At 47.3% G+C, this 17,323-nt stretch overlaps 1 long non-coding RNA gene across 2 annotated transcripts in view; it reads right to left on the reverse strand.

Moving 5' to 3' along the window:
* LOC140598369 (uncharacterized) overlaps positions 1 to 14,327 on the reverse strand; it is a 30,758-nt gene extending 16,431 nt beyond the window's left edge. The window contains exon 1 of one of the 2 annotated variants that reach the window (XR_012000762.1): positions 14,152 to 14,327. This is a non-coding gene — a long non-coding RNA (uncharacterized lncRNA). The remainder of the gene's footprint in view (positions 1 to 14,151) is intronic. The other variant, XR_012000763.1, reaches the window with a different exon arrangement.
* Between the last annotated feature and the right edge of the window lie 2,996 nt (positions 14,328 to 17,323).

The following is a 17,323-nucleotide window of genomic DNA, read 5'->3' on the forward strand; positions in this document are numbered from 1 at the left end:
GCAAGTGCTCTGTGTTACTCTAGCTCAGCTCCATGGCAGGCCACACAGCCTCACTGTCATCAGCTAGGAAAGACCTGACCCCTTCTGCTCTAACGTTCCCTCACACCCTATCTTGCTGTTGTATAATGGAAAAGGGCCTAGATGTGGGTCTGGGAGGTGACCTACATTCATGGTCCCTCCTGGCCACTCACTAGCTGTGTGACCTTAGTCGACTCACTCAGCCTTTCTGGGCCTCACTCATAAAGGCCATAGACCTATAGATTAATGGATGGCAACATCTATAAAATGAAGAGAGTAGGGCCAGTCTGTGAGGAGAGTTCCAGCTCTAAATCCTGGCATCCTCTGAGATGTGAGAGAGGGTCGGCTGCTGGCAGCACAGGGCAGATGGGTGCTGGTGCCCAGAGCACTCTCAAAGACCACGTCCACATTCTTTCTTTTTGCCACTCCCAGGATGTACACACAAAGGCACGTCATAGAGTACTATCCCTGGGTATAGATGGCAAATATTAATTTGAATCATTTAATAAATCAACATTTGCGGAGGATCTCCTGCAGAACAATGGGCTATGGGGTCATGTTGTGTGGATACAATACACCCTCGCCCTCGGGAAGGCCAGGGTCCACATGCCAGCTCCAGCTCCAGCAGGCCATGGGGCCCTAGGCATACTACAGCCTCTCTACGTACACCTCTTCATCTGCAAAAGATGATAAACTTATTTTGCTTGTTGTAAGAATTAGAGAGGATACGTGTAAAGCATGTTAGACTGTTTCTAGGATTGGATTGTTAAGAAATAGATATTATGTGGTAAGCTCCTAGCATGGTGCCTAGCACCTGGTGGGTTTGAAATGAATGGTAATGACTAGTTACTATTAATATGCTCTCATCATCATTTCCAGTATGGGCAGCATTAATAAATGCTTCTCGGAAGAGAGGAGACTGGCAAGGGCCCTGAAGGAGAAATGGGTCTCAGTGGATGGTAGGTAAGTGGCAATCTGAGACCTTCCCTCCTTACTGCCAGACATGTGGCATATCTCCTGTCTGTCATTCATTCCTAGAAACTCCTTAGACCCACCCTCCCACAGGGATTTCTAATCGGAAATACAACTGTCAGCAGGTTTTTCTTTTTTTCAAGTTAAAATCAAGTTCAGCCCACATGTATTTCTTTGGGTATTAACCCTACACAGCGCTGCCCCGTGAGCAGCCATCTCCCGCTTTTTGAGAGACGCAATCTCTGATCTCCTTGTGGTTGTCCAGAAGGTGGCTTTGTTATCCTCGATGCAATCTGGGGCCTTGGAGTCTCTGCCCTTGAGTGGGGCTCATGCAGCCGCCCCTGGAGGAATGTAAGAAATCCCTCAGATCTCTAAAGAATCTGGATTAATGGGGCTTCTTGGTGGGCAAGGTGACCTGCTATAAATACTAGCATCTTAACTCAAAGGCTTTCAAATTCTTGCTTCTTAAAGCTAGTTCTTCGAATAACTCCATACACGTCACCACAAGTTTTTGCTTTTTTCCTATGCTCCTATTTTTCTCTGAAACTGTATGACAAAATGTAACAATATTTTGTTAACATTAATAAAATACATTTGTAATGTAATGTAATGTAATGTAGAAAGGGTTTTTACTTCTTTGGCCTCACCTCCCTTTTCCCCTTACTTTCTCTCTCCCACAAAAGCTTTACTTTCTCAAGTGCCCATTCTTCTTTCTGTAGGGAATATCATAATAACTGCAAAGTACTGAGTAATAAATACATGCCAGGAATGGACAAAATTCTTCATGTACTTTATTTCACATAATCCTCTCAACAACGCCCTGTCCTAATCCTCGTTATATTATTACCGTTCCTATTTTACACCTGAGAATGGTAGGATAGGAGAGGTTAAGTAACTTTCCCAAGGTCACACAGCCGGGAGGGTAAACCTACGACTTGAATCCAGAATGCCAATGACAGTTCTCTTCTTTATCATTGCATTACATTCTCCAAGTTTCTAGAGATCATCAACAATCCTCTACATTGCTTTTGGTGGTCCAAATAATTATATTCCTGAGGGCCAAGTGGTTGCTCCATTCTAAATAAGTTATTCTATCTTTTAAGATAAATTATTATATCTAAGGAAGCAGTTATAAGGCACCTTAAAGCAACTGCCCAGATTGGCATTTTGATCCAGTATACTTGACAGTGGGATGGCCAGCCATGTGGCCTTGCAAAGATTGTGGAAACCACAGCTTCATACTCTTAGGATAGCAGACCTGGACATCCCATGTATCCCACCACTAAAGCCAAGTTCTGTTACCCGCCCCTCCAAAATCCTTCAAATGTCTTTTCTCAGTAATACAATAGCATAGCTAATGACAGTTTCTGCACTTTACGGGCCCCAGACCTCAGGATCACCAGGAAATAAAGCAGCATGCCTGGAAAGATGCAGAGTCAGGGCAAGTGCAAAGTGGGTGCATCTCAGCACACCTCCACTGCAAGAAGGGTTTCATAAGCTGTGTGTTGCTCCAAGAAAGGGCTGCTGCTCCCTATATCTTTTTAGCTCCATACCACTTCCTAGGCTTCTGCATTTCTGGAACTTTTCCATCTCGGGGAATAACTCCAAAGTCTTAATTCTAATGCAGAAGGTCTACAGTATTTGTATATAATGTAGAAGGAAAGTCAGTGGTCTTGAATGAGATCCTAATGTACCTGCTATTTCTGCCTGACAACCAAAGAGATGAAAGGAACATGTCCATAGCAGAAATGGATGGTGGCCTAAGGTTGGGTTAGGCATGTAGGTCTCTGAGGTTAATTAAAGGAGGAGGCCGTTAGACTGGGGGGAGGCTCTAATGTCATGACAGCCTATGGAAAGCTACCCAAATCTAAGCCTGAAAGTGCCTCAAGGTTATGAAATCAAGCCCTAAGGACAACCAACCACAAACAGCCAACAAGACTTTAAGCTACAGCCAATCACGTAATTTCCTATCTTTGCTCCTCTACTTTTTTATATAAGTCTCCCCAAGCACATATACCCTCAGTTCCTGTCCTCGAAGCACTTTTGACAACTTCTGGTTTGGCGCTGCCTCTTCGAAATCAATTTTTGCTCAAATAAACTCTTTAAATTTTTGATCTATGCCTCAGTTTATCTTTTAACACTTAACCCTCTGAGTTCCCCAGAGCTAACATCTTCAGATCCAAAGAGGCGATCCCCTGGCAGTTATCAACTAAGAAAGAGGAATAGTACTTCTTGGAGGGCCCTTGGAAATGCGGGTGGTGATACGGTTGTCACAGTGATGGGGGTGGGGGAGTATTGCCAGCATTTAGTGAATGGGCCAGGGATGCTAAACATCCTGCAGTGAAGGGACAGCTCTGCACTATGAGAAAAGTAGCATCTCAGATGTCAAGTGCACTCCTGTGTGGGTCCCAGCCCTCAGAGTTGTGCTCCGCTCTGGATCCAGGCTGGAACTCTGCACAGCCAACCTGAGTTTTGTCTTCAGGGGACTTTGTTGGAAAAGGACTAATGCCATCATCAGCCTCATCCTCAATAAATGTGTACAGAGAGCCTGTGACGCGGAGGCAGGGCACTTACCCAGGGGAAAGTAGGGAAATGCAGTGAAAATCAAGTGGCCTTGAAAACATGACTCTTGGTCTACAATTGTCCAGGAGACCAGCAATTAATTTATAAATTAAATAAATTAATTTTATAAATTAATTTATAAATTTAGGAATGTGATATGCCCCCATGTTTCTTCTCTTTTTCTAGATAAATAAGGGTTGGCTCCATGAAACCAGGAAAAAACAAAATCCATACATAGAAATTTCCAGTAACAGTTCTAGTCAGTGTACTATCTTCTCATGTGATATACTTTCAAGGCTACAGACTTCTCAAAATAATCAACTAATTAAGTAATAATTAAAAGACTCTTGATTTACACGAGGCTCTGCTCTACAATAATACCACAGTCTTATCACTTGAGTGGGCATTTTGTTTTGTTTTCATTCCAAATTTAGTCCATACAAAATTACATATGAAAAGTAGAGTAATTCTCTGACATTCTGAAATTATTTTCAAAATTGCTGAAGGCATTTTGTCCTAAGTACTCACATTTTCTTCAGCTGCCAAAGAAATTAATGAGTGATGCAGGAAATACTACATTTTATGACCTTAGCAAGAGTCTGCATTTTCTGAAAATCGATATATGTATTTGAAGACACACCTACTCTGTGTTCTTTTTTTTTTTTTTTTTTCCTACTCTGTGTTCTAAAGTAAACTTGTCTACAGGAGCTTTCCCTTGAATGACTCTGGTGCTAACTCATCGTGTTTTCTATGACTCAGTGCTAGTGCCCTGCGTTCCCTTCCTTGCATAGGCTTTGGACATCTTTCACCTCTGTGCATGCCACCGAAAGGTGTGTTTTCATATCTGATCTCTCACCGACTATCTTGTGTTACATCTGATATTGCCTAATGTGCATTTCACATGGAGGTCCTATTTCCTTTTCAACAATATCCCCAAACACCACTTCTCCCTTCTACTTCTCCTGTTCTGTCAGTTCTCTGGGGTCCTTCTTATCCTTTCCAATGAGGGAGAGATCAAGGAGAAGGAAGGGAAAGAGGGAGGGTGGATTTATTTTTTTCTCCCTTCCTTTTTTTTTGGGGGGGGGGGTATATTTTTTTATTGGAGTTCAATTTGCCAACAGATAGCATATCATCCAGTGCTCATCCCGTCAAATGCCCCCCTCAGTGCCCGTCACCCAGTCACCCCATCCCCTGGCCCACCTCCCCTTCCACTACCCTTTATTCATTTCCCAGAGTTAGGAGTCTCTCATGTTCTGTCACCCTCTCTGATATTTCCCACTCATTTTCTCTCCTTTCCCCTTTAATCCCTTTCACTATTTTTTATATTCCCCGAGTGAATGAGACCATATAATGTTTGTCCTTCTCCAATTGACTTACTTCACTCAGCATAATGGGAGGGTGGATTTAAATGCAATCTGTAGTCCGTAATACCTTATGCTATTATCAGCACCCACTCCCTCTCCACACCCTGTCACCCCATAACAGATATGAAATCTCTGAGGCTAGATGCTTTTGTTCCCAGATTCCACAATTAACAAGCAGTCAATAAGGTTGACGATGATGAAGACAATGACCTCAATCAAATCTCCTTTGATGATGGGGAACAAGAGCTTGAATAATATATAATAAAATGATAAAAACCCAATCCAGGGATACCTGGGTGGGTGGCTCAGCAGTTATGTGTCTGCCTTCAGCTCAGGGTGTGATCCTGGAGTTCTGGGATCGAGTCCCACATCGGGCTCCCTTCAGGGAGCCCGCTTCTCCCTCCGCCTGTGTCTCTGCCTCTCTCTGTGTGTCTTTCATGAATAAATATATAAAATCTTAAAAAAGAAAACCAATCCAATCCAAAGTAGATTAAGCAAAAGCAAATTTCTCAGCATAATACATTGAAAAGTCCAGGTTCCTGGGACTTAGAGCACCACTGGACCTGGGGGCCCAAATACTGTCCCTGCCTCTTCTTCAGCTCTATTTTCCCCTGTCTCAGTTCCATTCTCAGCCCAGGCTTTCCCAAATCAGGCAAAGACAATCAGCGGCACCACCACAAAAAGAGTGCCACTTGAGCATGGGCCTCACCAAAGTTCTAGAGCTGACTCCCATTTGCTCTGATTGGCCCAGTGTGCTCATCTGATGTGCTCACCTCTCAACCAGAGATGATGTGCCCTCACTGGCTAGGTTGGGGTCTAGACCAGTGGGTGGTGCAGCCTCAGACAAAACACATGGACTTTGGTGAAAGAAGAGTGATGCCAGGAAAAAAAAAAAAATGGACACCAGCCGTCAAATACCACAGGTGTTTACCATAATCCCAAACGATGATACCTATCATACAGGGTTGTGGTTAAAAAGTAAGTCGCATGGATTCAAGAAGTCTATAAATCATAGAACCATTATATCTAAAAAGTTTTTTATCATTAAGTAGATAATTCTGCTTTCCACAGACAAGAATAGAGATAGGTTACATCGACACTACAAGAAAGGCAGTGGCCATTGCCCGTACAGCTAGATGGTCAAGGGAGACTCCAGTGGCAGAGGAAGGCATGCTGGGTTTTGTGGACAGTCTGTTGTGCTGGGAAGGAGCCTGGCCATGCAGATGCAGACCATGGTCTTGGCTGCATCTTCTGTTGGCCGTGAGAACTTGTACATAGCATTTAATCTTTCTGAGCCCTACTTTCTTCAACTGTGAAATGGGACCCATCACACTTTTTAACATCCCATTCCTGTGAGGGTTAAAAATGTATGCAAAGCCTTCATGGTGCCTGGCACATCACAGATAGTCATTAAATATTAGAAACACTTACCCCCTCTCTCTCCTTTGCTTCCAGGACTCACTGTGTTACTTTATTGCTATTGAAATGTGGAACCTGGAAAATCTCTCTCTCTCTCTCTTTTTTTTTTTTTTTTTTTAAGTAGTAGAAACAGAAGTAAATCAAGTTAGTCTTATTATTATTATTAATTTTTTTTTAAGATTTTATTTATTTATTCATGAGAGACAGAGACAGAGGCAGAGACACAGGTAGAGGGAGAAGCAGGCTCCATGCCGGGGGCCCTATATGGGACTTGATCCCAGGACTCCAGGATCATGCCCTGGGCCGAAGGCAGACCCTCAACCACTGAGCCACCCAGGCATCCCTATTATTACTATTATTATTATTGCATTGCTATTTAGACATTTTCTAAATACCCAGTTGAGGGAGAGGGAGATATGGAAATGGAACCAGGAACTTCGTCCTAAATATCCACTAATCTGGGCCATGAACTTTGGTTTCAGACATTGTTATCATACTTATAACACACTAAGTCACACAGCACACAGGCCAGGGAGCAGCTGTGGTGTTATAAAATTATCTTCCAAGGTGCAAAAGTGCAACTTTCAAGGCAACCTGTGAGTCAGCAAAGGGAGTGAAACGAAGTAGGGAGGCCATCACCCATAAGGAAGACGTGACTAAGCGAACAAGCTTCCGTGAGCATATTTTCGGGGGGTACTTTGTGCAAAGTTGTGGGGGGGAAGGGACGGAAGTCACAAGATTATAACATGGGGGCTTTCTTGCTGAAGGAAGTCGAGAGTTGCTTCGGCAAATGCCACACTAAGTCCTTTCTGCCAACCCCTTGGTCCTCCCCTCTGTGCACCAACAGTCGGCCTCCTGGGGGAAGCGGACTGGCTCTCCTCAGGACTGCCACCCTCCTTGCTTTCCTTCCCCGAAGCACATCTAGAAATGCCAGGGCTCAGGAAAGACTCTCTCCGTCCTCTGCCCTCACCAAGTTGCAGAACCACAAGGACCCACCTTTGGAGCCCACGGGAGTCTCCCAGCCATTCCCCAGAAAGATCCTGGCCCATCCTTCTCATAAAAGCAGTGACACAAGGAATTCCATGTCCACGCAGCGTAAACAGTGTTCATCTGGGTGGATCGCCACCTGCCTGGGGTGGACACACGGGCACGGACCAACCCCCTTCCTTCTCTACTTGCCTCCAGCCGGCCACCTCACCTTGTGCCCCCGGAGCATTGGACGCTAACGTGTGTGATGTCCTCAGCCTGGGGGGAAAGGGGCTGATGCTGCAGGTTTCAGTAATCGGCTTCTGAGCAGCTAAGCCAATTCAGCTGATAAGTATTAAGAACTAGAGGGAGCGGGGCGCCTGGATGGCTCAGTGGTTGAGCCTCTGCCTTTGGCCCAGGGTGTGATCCCGGGGTCCTGAGATCGAGTCCCATATCAGGCTCCCCGCAGGGCGCCTGCTTCTCCTGCCTGTGTCTCTGTCTCTCTCTGTGTGTTTCTTTAAAAAGAAAGAAACTAGCAGGACCGACTTTACTGAGTCACTGTCCCTGTTGAGGATGGAGAGTGGGTCACCCAGCTGTAGGACACTATGGCTTCATGATGCTTTGCAGCTGAAGGTCCGGCTCATCAGTGCTAACTCCGTGCCTCAGGAAATATGCACGCATTGATTTGGGGTCCCTTCCTCAGTCTCGGGGAGGGGGCAGAGAGGGGTGTCAGTGCAGGGGTTCAACAAAAGAAGGGGCTCCTCATTAAGCTCCAGCCCAAGCGGCCCGAGGAACCTCATGGCCATGGGCAGATGTTCCCCCTTCTGCAGCTGAATCCCTGGTCTCCTCTTCTGTCTGGCTGCCAGAGTTCCATCCAGGCCAAAGTCCAAAGGTAACAGCAGCTGATGCCTTCTGGAATGCACCAGCTGGCACCACCTGCACTGTCTTATCATATCATATGCTTATCTGGCACTGTCTGCCTGTCTTTGGTCTCCTATTTCCCAGGAGACCACATGTGGTCCCTCAACTCCCTGGCTACCTAGACTGGAAGCTCCTGGAAGGGCCACACCCAGTTCCCGTTTCCTCCCCAGCTCTCAGCATCCTGCTTTGGGCAAGGCTTAGTGAGCACTTACTGTTTTCCAAATACCCTCTTGGCCAATTCCAAGTGAACCTTTAACGTTCAAGGAGCGCCTGGCCAAATGCATGTCCAAAGTCTCTAGAATCGTCCTGACCCGACAGATACAGACATGAAGTTGGTTGGCTCAGTCCTGTCACCGCTGGAGCTGTCACCTGACCCTGCACACTCTCGGTGAACCACGAGGCTGGCTGGAGAATAGGGGCCAAGGCGGGAGAGAAGGGGAGCAAGAGGAAGAGAGGGATTAGGAAAGGGATCCAAAAGAGAGTGGAGAGAAGCAGGTAGGTGAGCAGGAAGGGACTAGGACAGGAAGGGACAGACACACCCAGAGAAAGAGGGAGAGAGAGAGAGGACAGGAAGGGCTGGGGAGGACGGCCGAGAGTGCGCAGAGGACCCGGGTAGGTCAAGTAAACGGTTACCCGGTAACACATTTGGATACAGCTCCTATCACTCCTGCGTTGTCCCAGCCGGTGTGGAGTCAAGACCAAAGACAGTTAAACCTAACACAGGAGCGACAGGCTGAGGCATTGCCATGATGAGCGGCCCACGCTCACGGCGGCAGCATTACCGAGCCCGAGAATGACAAAATGGTGCCTCTTTTCATGTTGAGTTATTAGCTGGGGCCTCATCTTTATAACTTTCGAGAAGGAATTAATATAGCTCACACCTCCAAGAACAAATAAAATGGGGAGATTACCTCTTGCATGAGTAATCAGACAGCAATATGACTGGAACCTAAGGGCTGAAGGGGAAGAGCGGCCACCTAGAGCTGCCCACACTTCCTACCCCCAAGGCCGCCATGCTGGGGGATGGGGAACACCTGGAGGAGTTAGGCGTCTGCGCTCTAGGGCCTGCTGGGTGCCCCTGCCACCTCCAACACTCGTGTCGGAGATTCACTGGGGCCAAGTGGGTGAGAAAAAACAATAGAACCTAAACAAATTTCTTATTCTCAAATGGTTGACTTGGGTTCCATGATTGGTGAGATGGATGAAATAAAAATGAATCATATCATATGCTTTTCTACGTGTTCTGGTGCTCCTTTTCCTGGTTGGACTAGTTCTTATTTGAGCCCTTTGGGGGCCATGAAAGGTCAAGGCATCAGGACAAGGACAGGCATCTCAGGAACTACCGAAAAGACCTCAGGGACATTGTGGCCTCAAGACAGTAATTCCTGAAGGCTCTGCACTCTTTAACTATCGTCACAAGAGGGGAAAACCGCTGAGGTCTCTCTTGTGGAGACAGAGGTGTATGTACATGGGTTTTGTAGGAACACTGAGCACTGAGAGGGCGATGTGGTGAGGATGGTGATGATGACAGCTTACATTGATTAAAACGTAAAATGTGGGATACCTGGGTGGCTCAGCAGTTGAGCATCTGCCTTCCGCTCAGGGTGTGATCCCAGGAGCTGGGATCGAGTCTCACATCGGGCTCCTTGCAGGAAGCCTGCTCCTCCCTCTGCCTATGTCTCTGCCTCTCTCTCTCTCTCTCTCTCTCTCTCTCTCTGGGTGTGTCTTTCATGAATAAATAAATAAAATCTTTTTTAAAAAAAAAGCAACATAAAATACACTGGGCACTATGGTGGGGGACTTACATGCAGCGTCTTGCTTAACTCTCACGATCACTCTATCAATTACATATTACATACATTCATCAATTTAGGTGGGAAACATACTGGTGGGGAAGATGCTAAAAAAAACCCAGCTCCAAAATGAATCAGACTGAAAAAACCCACCTAGAAGTCTTGGCAAAGATGTACCCCTGAGTGTCATCATCAGGGCCGGTGTGCCCCTGGGACCTAGCACAGGCTCTTCCTTACATTTTATTTCAAACTTGAGCACTTACCACCACTGCTGTTGCCATTTACATTCACGCTACCATTGTCTCTCACCACGACCACAAATAGTAGCTAATAAGCTCTCTGGGGTGCCAGGCATTGTCCTAGGCACTTTTTCTGTGTTTGACTATTTAACCCAAGATAGAAATCATTACTAAGACCACTGTGTTGCACAACTCCAAGTGGTAACATTCACAGTGTGTTCACTGGGCTCCAGGGGCTGATTCCACCTGGAGTTGCGCAAGGTAGCAGACCTTACTATTATCATCTCCATTTTACATATCAGGAAACTGAGGCACAGAGGAGTTATTTAACTTGGCTATGTTCACACTACTCCTTAATGGCATAGGCATGCCTCAAACCCCAGCAGTCTGGCTCCAGAGTCTTACCACTATGTTACACTGCTTCTCCTTCTCTTCATTAACACCCTAAGTGGCCTTTCTGTTTCTATTTTGCCCTTTTGTATTCTCCAGTAGACAGACTGATCCTTTTAAAACATATAAACAGTATTGTGACTCAAACCCTACAATAACCTTTAGTCCATCCTAAAACACACTCTGAACAAACTCCTTAGCATGCCCCACGAGGCCCTATGTGGCCTGGCCCCTGTCCATGCCTCTAGGCTCCTCACCAACAACCTTCTCCCCAGCTTACTCCACTCCAGCCACACTGGCCTTTTTGTTTTCGTAAGATCACACCAATCTTGTGTCCCACCTCCGGGCCTTTGCACCTGCTATTTCTTTTGCCTCGGCCATGTACTTTGCCCAGATCCTCCTGTGGATTTACTCCTTACCTCATTCAGGACACTGCTCTATCTTGTCTAGAGAGGGTACCCTGGTCTTTCCACATAAAATATCCCCCACCTGCTGGTCTCTATCCCATTACTCTCCTCTTCTTTCTTCATAGCACTTTACAGGACTTGAAATTATACCACAGAATTATTCATCTGTTCGATTATTACCCTCAAATGTAAGCAGGGACTTTGTCATCCTTAAACATGGAGTCTCCGGGGCCCTGGAGAGAGCCTGATACATCATAGGAACTGAATAAATATTGACTGAGTATACAAATGAGCAAAGTTCCTGGAAAGCAGGCCCACCAGAGCACTGGCCCAGGGATGTAGTTCTCAAGAAGAACCAACAAGGCAGAGGAGGATGGAAAAAGGAGAAGAAAGAACAAAAAAAGTGCTATTCATTTCAATTTAACTGCATTTATTTAGTTTTTCTTTCTCATGAAGCTTAGTGACACATAGTATCTCATTCTTTTTTTTTTTTAAAGATTTTATTTATTTATTCATGAGAGACACAGAGAAAGACAGAGACATAGGCAGAGAAGTAGGCTCCCCGTAGGGAGCCTGATTGAGTAATCCCAGGACCCCAGGATTGCGACCTGAGCCAAAGGCAGACATTCAACCACTGAGCCACCCAGGTGTCCCCCCCCCCTTTTTTTTAAAGAATCTCATTCAATTCGTACAACTGCTGCAGCAAGTAATTTTAGCGAGAAAGGGGAAATAAGAGAATAGTGGGCAGAAGCATATTTGCATCAATTCCTTGACATACTCTTTGTATAAACAGGAAAGAGCCTGTAATTAAAGAAACAGACTCTGAATTGCTTATCTTTATGTAGCCTGAACCACAGGATTTTGTGTTTGTTTTTCTTATGACTCAATTCCATGAATCCTGTAGCCTATTTATTGAATTCACTTTTATTATAGCTCCAAGATAAAAAAAAAAAAAAAAAGGTTTATTTCTACCATCCACTGTTCTCTCAACTCAGCTCTTAGAATTCCCCCCCCCACCACCAGGTTTTATGTGTATTAATTCAATTCACTGGTCAACCGTGAGTTGTTTCCATAAATTGTTTTGCCAATTTTTCTAAGGATGAGTTTTTCTAAGGATGTGTCCAAACTAAAATGTTTATAATAGCATTACACCAGCATTTTAACCAGTTGTTCATTTTCATCACCTGTTGAACCAGTGACCTAAAAGCTTGCAAGACGAAATCTCTCACACAGTGTTCTAATCTGAAATCCTGAGGCCCTTGATCCCCATTCTCAAAAAAAAAAAAAAAACCCTCCCTCTTTATTAAAAGAAAGCACTCCTCAATGGGTCAGGGCCCTCCTTGCCTCCTTGTCTAGCAAGTCACCGGCTGGTTGGTTGGTCTGCGGTTAAAACCGAATTTACACAATGAGGATGTGGCTTCTGCCCTAGGGTTGTGCAAAACGGGGGAATCTCACAGAGCTGGGGCTTTAAGCAGAGTCCCAACTTATGTAACGGCAGCTCCAGCCAGAGGCTGATCATCCCGCTGGTGAACCTGAGTAACCCCTCCACCTGCCCCCTGTGCAGAGGTGGGAGCCCATAAATCCAGATGGGGGTTGGGATTAGGGTCAGAAGACACCCTTTTAGAGCTCAGACCCACATAGTGCTGAAGTAGCCCACAGCCGCTCCCCAGAGGTGTCAGGAGCCTTTCAAGGGCTATTAATGCTGAAACTGTAACACAGCCCTGCCCAGAGATGCTTAACAATCCTGTCAAAAAGAATGGAAATGGTACATCAGTGTAGCTTCTGAGAGGGCTTCTGGAAACTCATTCCCTTCTTCCTGTCCTGATGAAAGGTATGGGAATTGGCATACGCTACTAAACCCCAGTGCTCGCCCACCACAGCGTTCCGGGCACTTAGCTTCGAGGGAGGACATTCTGGGGGATCCCTTCTCCTTAGAACCTGCCTGCCCCACCTGCCAGAGTCAATGACTCTCCACGTTACTGAAAACTTACAAGTGCTCTAAATAATTTACTCTTGCTTAAATATCTGTGTTAAATGTTGTTTTTAAGGATTTTATTTATTTATTCATAGGAGACACAGAGAGAGAAGCAGAGACATAGGCAGAAGGAGAGACAGGCTCCCCATGGGTAGCCTGATGCGGGACTCGATCCCAGGACCCCGGGATCACAACCTGAGCCAAAGGCAGACGCTCAACCACAGTCATCCAGGCATCCCTATGTTAAACATTTTTTATTTCCTCAAAATCTTGTGTACCCTAGAGAGCAATGAGGGTCAGATCCTTTTCTCCTTGCCAACTTAAGGCCATTGGTATGAAAACCGTTGCTATGAGACCATTCTGAGCTCTGCCTTGCCCCCTGGGGTTACCCGAAGCATGCTGGCTGTTTGCCCCTGCCCTCAGTGGGTCTGGTGGTTGAGATGCTTCCGTTAGCCATTAGTGGCCCTGGATCATTGCCTGGAAAAGAGACTGAGGATGTTCTGTAAACTGTAAGGTGTGGTACCCACGTCTGGTGTTGGCATTAGGGGTCTCTACCCTGGAGAGAGCTGGGTTTGCTTAGGCTTGTTTTCATTCATCTTGATTGTTTGTAATGTGGAGTCAGAACATCAGGATTCAGATTCCAGGTCTTCTTGCTACCCAGCCTCAGATTGCCCAGGTTCAGTTCACAGGTCAACCAGCAGTCACATCTCTGCAATGACCTTCCCCAACCATCTCCCCAGGGCCTGTCTGCGATCTTCCATGGGGTGAAAGCTCACCAGGTATTAGCTCAAGTGGAATGGAGCCACGAGTCCACACAACTTGAAGAGAAGCGAGAGTGCAGGAAGCTGGAAGGAAATGAAACCTGCTCTACTTTTTCCCCCTTCCCACCCTTTCAACACTGACTTTGGCACTCTTCCTCTCTGCTCTGCCTTGCCAGCATTAGCCCCCAGGCCCAACGGCCAGAGCCACGTGGCAGTGAAGACTCGGGTGGCTAGCTAGTGGACCAGACTCCTGCAAAGCCACCAGACTTTCAGCAGAGCAGACAGGAGCCCCTGGAGCCATCTCCCAGGACGCAGGGCAGACATCACCCTAAGCTCCTACCTCCTCACATTCCCATGCCCTTACCTCCTCTCCCTTCTGGTGTCACCAACATCTTCTGTAGACAGAGTTCAACTGGAAAACTCTGGGCAAATTATTTAATATCCATAGCAGAAATTGCTCATTGTTTAGCCCAAAATCCATTCTTTACTCCCTTGGTAACAGAAGCTCTGATTTTTAAATGGTTCCCTAGAATAAAGACTGCATTTCCCAGTCTCCTTTGTGGCTAGGTCTAGCCATGTGACTGAGCTTTAGCCAACGAACTGTAAGGGAAAGTAGCATGTGTGCAAATTCCAGAAAATGTCTTTAAAGGAAGAGGGTGTACCTCTTTGGCCCTTCTTGCTTTCTGCTGGCTGAAGCTTTGAGCAGCCATATTACGCCATAAAGCGGAAGCTAATGCTGAGGATGGCAAAGCAACAAGATAGAGGAAGCTCGGGTTCTAACACTAACCTTGTAAGGTCTGGGTTGTCTATCTGCGGACTTCTTTCAGATGAGACAGAAATACACATCTATCCTATTTAAGTCATTATTTTGGATTTTTCTGTCCCTTGCATCTAAATCTAAGTCTATCTGAGACATTTCTGAGCCTTGATTGCTTTGTATAAAAACTACCAAAGTCACAGAATCACTTGGAATGCTAAATGAGAAAGCACTTTTAAAAATGTTCTTTTTAAAAACATTATTTATTTAAAGAGAGCGAGCAGGGTGGGGCAGCGCAGAGAGAGAGAGAGAATATCCAGCAGATTCCATGCAGAGCGTGAGCCCGACTTGGACCCTGAGATCATGGCCTGAGCCCAAGTCAGGAGTTAAACACTTAACGGACAGAGCCACCCAAATGTCCCTAAAATGGAAGTAAACAGCTGAAAGCTGAAGAAGGAGTGTCAGTAATCCGTCTAAAGAGAAATGCCCTGGCATGGGGGCCCATGGGCACTGTCAGGGAGGGGAGCTTGGGAGAACCTCAGCTTGCTCATGAAAGCACCCCAAGAGATGGAGAGCTGCCTTTAGATGACTGGCTGGCCCTGAGAGGTGAGGCCAGTTTATGACGATCCCATCTATGAAGCGAGGCTTTTCCACACCTTCTTCCTCTTCCTCCCCCCGTGCCCCACCACCTGGGGACCAGCCCCAGAGAGACTGAGAAGTCAACCAGACCGCCACCCAGTTCCCAACTGCTGGCTTCTGGTCCACAGCGGCCACTGGGGAAGGACACGGGGTCGGGCCTCTTATCGTGTTCAGAATGTTGACTGCTCCTGGGGACTCGACAGGCTCATTGCCAGGTGGAGTCAGCACTTGGAGCCTGAAATGACTCTAGGATCATCTGTTACCTAAAATAAGCAAAAACATCTTGGAGGCCCACTTGCAGCTCTTGCAGGGGCAGGGAAGGATGAGCAATATTAGAGATCATCAGGCATGCAGAGAGACTACACATAAAATTGCATTCTGATTGCCTTACGTATCTGTTGGCCAGCCCTTGTTTATGGGTTGATGTCCACACACACAGTTGCATGGCCACAAATCAGGGGCATGTCCTCCCTCAGGAGGGCCCCCAGTGTCACATCAGAGGGAGCCACTTTGGGCTTGAGATGACACAGGGAATGGGCCTGGCCTGCTTAGGAGAGGAGGCAAGTCCTCCATAAGGGGCCAAGACTCTCTGTCGATTTTTCCTGTCGGCCAATTTTCTTCCAGTCCTCAAGGAGGCCCAGCCAGGAGCCTCTAGAGCTGGTGGTGGCTGGGCCCAGACTATTCAAAAGTAGACCCGGGCAATGACACTAAAGCCCCTAACGTCATAGTCCCAAGGTCCGCAGGGGTTATGACATGAGACCCACGAAGCTGGGGAGTGCCCACGGGGGTCCCTCATGCCCAGTTTATCAGAGCTTTCCCTCTCAGAGGAATGACCATTCCCCTCTCCTCCATGGGTGTGATGGAGATGGGAACCCCTGCCTCTGAACCACCTCCAAGGAACATGGAAGAAACTGCTGCTCTTCCCAAGCTCCCCACCTTGATAGCTAACTGTGTCCCAACTCGAGATGCCATTCCTCCATCTGGGCCAGTGCTATGGCTGCCATCGCCATATAGGCCCTGGGACTGACCTGGTGTGAGCAGCACATTGATCTCACTGGAAACAGGCCATTTAATGAAAAGTTCAAAGGTTAAAAATCACTAGGAATCAACTAAAAGAAAAATTTCTACATGTGGAAGGAGCTGCAGAGCACAGGGTTGTTATTCTGGAATAAGCAGCCTCCAGCCACACACTGGCTCCGCTGCGGACACAGCTTCTGCTCCTGACTTCTCTTCTGTAGCTCCAGAGAGACCACGTCCCAGAGCCCAGTTTTTAGTCCAGAAAGATAGATGGAGTTTGGGGGGAAGAGGAAGGAGTCCAGCCAAGTCCCAGTTTGGAGAGTGGAGTTGCCTGTGGGAAGGTGGGGGGTGGGTGGAAAATAAAAGAAACTCGTACTCTTCTGGGAAGGCAGTGGTCACCAAAAGGCACCAAGGGAGGTGCCCTCTCCACAGGCATCCTGCCTTTCATGTCCCCTCATGTCACAATACTTTGTAAGTGACTATATTTATTCATTCCTCAGACATCTCCTGAGGCCCTACTGTACGCTGGACCTGGGCTCTGTGGGTTTGGAAACAACTCAGCTCATGCCCTAAAGGAGCTCAGTCCGAAGGGCAGGACGGTCCCATCCGGAGACGGTAAGGGAGAATGTGGCGGTTGACCCCCCTGGAGGCAGACTCTGAGACAGGGCTGAGCATGCGGGGTGCCCTTGGGAGAGGCAGGGGAGGATGCAGGAGGGGTAGGAGAGATGTCCAGTGGCCACCCGGAGCTGGTGACAGTCTCTGCCCCCACAGTAAGCGCTGGTGGCTTTCTAGGCCTCTCAGTCAGGCTGAGAGAAAGTCACACTCTGCACCCACTAATCTTTGATTGGGGCCCCCAGGGTGGGGTGACTTGGGCAGCTGGGGCGGACCTCTGATTGGGGGACCTGGGCTGGGCCTGTGGTGCCCACCACAGCCCCCCGAGGGCTCCATGACCAGGCTCCCCGGGAAGGGTCTGGGAGGATGAGCAGCGCTTTCAGGCCGAGGCCGGGTAGGAATTTGAGCTGCAGGGGCCTGGGGGTTGCTGCTGCCCAGCGGACTGGGGAGGGGTGCAGGACGGGGGTCCCCTCACCCCCACGAAGACCCAGCTCATCCCGGTGTGCCCACT

The sequence above is a fragment of the Vulpes vulpes genome, chromosome 3, assembly GCF_048418805.1.
Source record: "Vulpes vulpes isolate BD-2025 chromosome 3, VulVul3, whole genome shotgun sequence".
NCBI lineage: Eukaryota > Metazoa > Chordata > Mammalia > Carnivora > Canidae > Vulpes > Vulpes vulpes.